The sequence below is a fragment of the Lathamus discolor genome, chromosome 2 (genome assembly GCF_037157495.1).
Source record: "Lathamus discolor isolate bLatDis1 chromosome 2, bLatDis1.hap1, whole genome shotgun sequence".
Classification (NCBI taxonomy): domain Eukaryota; kingdom Metazoa; phylum Chordata; class Aves; order Psittaciformes; family Psittacidae; genus Lathamus; species Lathamus discolor.
The window spans coordinates 45,495,867-45,501,866 of record NC_088885.1 but is presented as its reverse complement, the minus strand read 5'-3'; positions in this window follow the sequence as shown (position 1 = coordinate 45,501,866).

Sequence of the window (6,000 nt, the reverse complement as noted above, 5' to 3'; positions counted from 1 at the left end):
ATACTGTTCTGTACTGTCACTTAGAAATATGCTTGCGCTTGCTGAGTGAATATTGATAACTTGAGTCTGTGATAAAAATGGGGCAAAGAGAAGATATATTTCAAATTTGATAAATAAAGTCTTTAAAACTGTGATAAAAGACTTCTGAAAGTCCATTATTGAGAATGAATTCTCAGAGGTGTACACGAAGTTGGGGGCTTATTGTTTGGTCATGCTCTTTCAAAGGTTTAGGCTTTTACTCTGTGTTTCTAAGAAAAAGCTCCTTGAAGGTCATGTTTGAATTCAAAGCTGCACTTATTGTCTGTTTTTCCGTGCTATCTACATTACTGCTGCATATCGCATTTGGGAGTCCAATAGCTCCTGAAGGTAATATTTTCTAATTCCACTTATCCTACCCTCTGGTGTAGCATTTGTCAGTGCAGTTTTGTGTCTGCAGGTGTTGATAAGGTAGAAAAAGCTACCTGACTAACATTATTATATTGCTTATTTTTCCTAGGTAGTTTGAAATGATTATCACTGCTGGCCCATAGCCATGTGCTAACAGATAGCATGCCCTCCTTCTGCTATACCACCCTCAGCAATTTAAAGCAGTGGTAGTTGCACAGATTACCTGGCAGTGAGAAATCTTACTGTAACAGAGAGTGGGTGGAGGGAAGAGAGTGGGAAGGAGGGTGACAGGGAGGAGCTGCTTTTCACTACTGGTGTTATTCTTGCACCAAAGCCTGCGGCTTCTTGTTCAGGTCCCTGAGTGGGCAATTAATCTCTTGCTGTTAGAGAGCAGCACCGAACATAACCACTAAACTACTGATGGTAATGGTCATAAAAAAAGAAGGGAACACTAAAATGAGCCATAAAACCTTCTGCAGTTGACTTTATTCTGTGAGACACTGGATTCCTCACCTACAGTCCTCAGGAAGTATAATGTGTGGATCCCCCCGGCCTAAGAGAGGTATGCCCGAGCATCTCCCAAGGGACCCACAAGGCATGTGGGGTGCCTGGCTGTGCTTTCTGGAGCTCCTGTTCCTATACAACACCTCAGCCTAGAAATTACTTTTGTTCCATCAATATTTTATTTTGAGTGTGAAAAAACAGAAATAAGCGCCTCACTGAACCGAAGTGAGACAACCAGCCCTTTGATTGCCACATGATCTTGACCTGGCACTTCTATGAGAGGTTAAAAAAATTAACTGTGTGCTCAAATCATAACAATACAGGAGACATGCCTCTCTCGGCTGTACAGACAGCTCACCTCCACTGCCTCCACTGCAGCTCTTTGTGCTTTCCTCTGCAGAGCATCAGGCCAGTTGTAGGCGTAAATACAAGTTGGCATGTCTGACCAGACCTTCCTATCAATACCTCCTGTGTGGCAAAACATTCTTCTGTTTCCGTAATAGAAACAAGGTCCCTAAACCACATTTAGCTCTAATGGAGACAGTTTAGTGCAGTCTTTCACATCTCTTTTTTTCCCCAGGCTCAGTAACAACATAGCACTGGGATCAAAACATATAGGTGGCAAGGACACTGGGAAAACAGCATGTATCTGCATCATAAAAGAAAAGTTTCTGTAATCTAAGCACTTTTTTCCCCCCTCATTTTTGTTTTGTCTTCTTTTTACTTTCTTACTTTCACAACTCCAAGAGCTGATGCAAGATATTCTTATTCATTTACTCTGCATACCATCATGTTGACCAGTGTCATAGCACATAGGTTGGCAGCTAGCCCAGCCTATGTGGGTTGTCAGTTTATGCTATGATAATCCAGTATTTCAGTCAGCCATGTGAGTGTGAACAAGTTTCTTACTATCTAAATTTGGGTATGAATACAACATTCCTTTTTTTCACCTATGACGCATTTTTATGATGGCACCTGTAATTGTAATTATTAGTTCTAAACTGAATTGGGCAGGAGAGAAAGAAATGCTTTTTCTTTTATTACCCACAATATATATTGTCCTAGATTGCTTTTTAGGTAATTTGTGGTATTTGTTTCATTTTGCTTTTTAAAATCTTGGTTTTGCTAGTACTGCTTAAATTTTATTTTTAAGCCTTGTTTTGATAACTTACTATGTTTTCGATTAGTAACAAAGATTTACAAGGCCTGCTGTTTCATTAGAATATCCAACATTTACACTCCTTATAATAAGCATAGATATAAATAAAACGTGTGTTCATTTAAGCAAGACCTGGTAATTTTTTTCATAGTAATCATCGCAATAATTAACAGTTGATTAAATTATTGATCTTTCAGGATACACACTACCTTAAAAAATGTTGAACTAAATGTTTAAAGCTGATGGAGTCAGTTTTTACATTAGTGCAAGTTCTCATCCACGAGTATAATGCGCCCCATCTGCTGAAATAATGCCTGTGTACATATTGCCCTTCTCCCCATTTTTTTTTTTTTTTAATGAGGAAATCATCATTACTTTATGGCTATTCTAAAACCAGGATAATCATTAGCTTTTACCTGGTATGGCCATTATTCATGCATGTCTCTTATTTTAGCAGAAGCTGTATTTCATAAAATTGAATGTCCATTTATTCCAAACACACTTGGCAGTACATGGAAAGCTGAAAGTGCATTGTTTTCATTTCTGACAGAAAATTATGCATGACACGTTTTTTTAATGTATTGTACATATGCAGTACTTACCCTACTGCAAAACGTGCAAAAACAATTGCGTATAGCTGTTCATATGAATGCCGGACTGATACATGTGCAAAACATACACACTTTATCAATATAAGCCATTAAGATTAACCTATCATTCCTCATTCTCGGTGTAAAGTTTTTCTACTGTGATAAGTTAGGTGAATTATCATATGGTACTACTCTGGATCCCAGAAAATGTAATAGTGACTCAAATAACAGCAGCTTCTATACCTATACATCACGACTTTCCACTGTATCTTTACTGCAAATCTGTGTAAATCTGTACTTTATTCCGTTTGCATGAATTTAAGCTGAGAAAGTAAACCACTATTGCCACGGCAATAATAACAATCAGGGAGTGAAGGTCGTGCCTTGGTACTTTACACCACACAACAATGAGCATTACTCCACTCATTCAAACTATTTGGTTTTAAGCCTTTCTAAAACGCGTTTAGAACATTTTGAGATACAAAATAGTCTACTTGCTCAGTAAAAACCTCTAGCTGGAGTAAGTTATTATCACTGACCAGCTCCAGAGGAGCCTTCCGCAGCGGAGCCCCGGACAAAGCCGGGGAGAGGGGAGGCTGCAGCGCGGAGCTCGGGGCGCGGAGAGCGCCCGCCCTCGGGCCCTGCCTCTTGACGCGAGGGTGCGCGGCGGGCAGGGCTGCGCTGGGTGCGCCCCGGTGGACGTGCGGCTGCAGCAGGGGCGGAGCTGCGGGGCGCTGCCGGGAGCTGAGAGGTGTCAGGGGGGCTGCGAGGGAGCGGGGCTGCTGGCTCCAGGCACAAACCGTGCAGGGGCCATGAGCGTCCATGGAAGAGGGCAGTAATCCAGGCGGCTGGGAGCTAGTAACAGCAAAAACCAACAAAAAAGAGGAAGGGGACAACTAAAAGGAAGGGGCTTCCTCCAGATTCTAATGTCCCCACTCAAAACTGCTTCACAGTTCTGCAGGGAGCTAGCAAGGAAGTGCCTATTGCACCAAATGAACAACCTGCTGATGCACCAGTAATGAGGATCACTACTGATGCCTCCACAAAAAAGTAGCGGGTCGTAGTATAGTAGTAAGTGACTCTACTTTGAAGGGCACAGAAGCACTCATCTGTCAGCCTGACCCATCCTTGAGGGAGGTGTGCTGCCTGCCAGCGGCTCAGACCAGGGATGTTGCTGAGAAGCTCCCTGGATTTGAGAAAGCTGAGGCTGAAGTTCTCAATGCCTTCTTTGCCTCAGTCTTCACTGGTAAATGCTCTGACCATGCTGTCCAACTCTGGAAGGCAGATGCAGGAGCTGTGAGAATGAAGACTTTGGGCCCACTGTAGGAGCGGATCAGGTTCAAGACCATTTTAAGAATTTGAACATGCGCAAGTCCGTGGGACCGGATTAAATCCATCCGTGGGTCCTGAAGGAGCTGGCAAATGAAGTTGCTAAGCCACTGGCCGTCATATTTGAAAAATCATGGCAGTCAGGTGAAGTTCCCGACGACTGGAAAAAGGGAAATATAACCCCCATTTTCAAGAAGGGGAAAATGGATGAGCCAGGAAACTACAGAGCAGTCAGCCTCACCTTTGTGCCTGACAGAATCTTGGAGCAGATTCTCCTGGAAGGCATGCTAAGGCACATGAAAAACTAAAAGGTGCTTCCTGACAGCCAGCATGGCTTCACTAAGGGGAAATCCTGCCTGACCAACTTGGTAGCCTTTAATGATGGGGCTACAGAACTGATGGACAGGGGCAAAGCAGTTGACATCATCTACCTGGACTTGTGCAAAGCGTTCGACACCATCCTGCATGACATCCTTGTCTCTAAATTGGAGAGACATCAATTTGATGGATGGACCAGTGCATGGATAAAGAATTGACTGGATGGCCACACACGGGTTGTCATCAACGGCTCAATGTCCAGTTAGAGACCAGTAATGAGTGGTGTCCCTCAGGGGTTGATGTTGGGACCAGTCTTGTTCAACATCTTTGTCGGTGACATGGACAGTGGGATTAAGTGCACCCTTAGCAAGTTTGCAGGTGACACCAAGCTGTGTGGTTCGGTTGATAGGCTGGAGGGAAGGGATGCCATCCAGAGGGACCTTGACATGCTTGAGAAGTGGGCCAGTACCAACCTCATGAAGTTCAACCAAGCCAAGTTTAAGGTCCTACACCTGGGTTGGAGCAATCCCAGGCACAGCTGCCGGCTTGGGCAAAGAAGAGCAGCCCTCTGGAGAAGGACTTGGGGGTTCTGGTCGATGAGAAACTGAACATGAGCCGGCAGTGTGTGCTCGCAGCCCAGAAAGCCAACCGTACCCTGGGCTGCATCAAAAGGAGCGTGGCCAGCAGGTTGAAGCAGGTGATCCTGCCCCTCTACTCTGCTCTCATGAGACCTCACCTGGAGTATTGTGTGCAGTTCTGGTGTCCTCAACATAAAAATGACATGGAGCTGTTGGAAGAAGTCTAGACGGGGGCTGCGAAGATGATTAGGGGGCTCAAGCACCTCCCGTATGAAGACAGGCTGAGAAAGTTGGGGCTGTTGAGCCTGGAGAAGAGAAGGCTGCATGGAGACCTCATAGCAGCATTTCAGTATCTGAAGGGGACCTATAAGGATGCTGGGGAAGGGCTATTCATTAGGGACTGTAGTGATAGGACGAGGGGTAGTGGGTTCAAACTTAAACACGTGAAGTTTAGGTTAGATATAAGGAAGCAGCTCTTTACTGTGAGCGTGATGAGGCACTGGGACAGGTTGCCCAGAGAAGTTGTGAATGCTCCTTTCCTGGCAGTGTTCAAGGCCAGGTTGAACGGAGTCTTGGGTGACCTGGTTCAGTGTGAGGTGTCCCTGCCCATGGCAGTGGGGGTTGGAACTGGATGATCTGAAGGTCCTTTCCAGCCCTAGCTATTCTGTTATTCCATTGTGTTGTTTTGGGGTTTTTTTTTGTCATGACTACCATGTTTGATAAACTGAACATGTGATGATATGCTGTATTCCTTCTGTACCCACAAAATCTGCTGGCACTTTAAAGCATTCCTTCACCTTCTGAAGCTTCCTTAGAAAAAGTTTAACTTGCACTAGGGGATGGGATATGAAAGCAAATTGAAGCATTGATTTCCCCATTTTGTCACCTCTGGAGAACAATTCATAAAGCACGGAAGTTCTAACTAGTCAATCAATAGTTGCTACTTAAATCAGAGAGACTGCAGATAGCCTGTTGTTATTAAAAGTGTTCTTTAGAAGATGACAATAAATGAAAAGAGAGGAGCTAATTCAACCTCTGAGTGGAGTTCAAGATTGACCCATCGAGGGAAGGAAAGATGTACACACAATTCAAACTTTTTTCCACAGGCGAATGGGAAAAATATGTTTCCCTAATG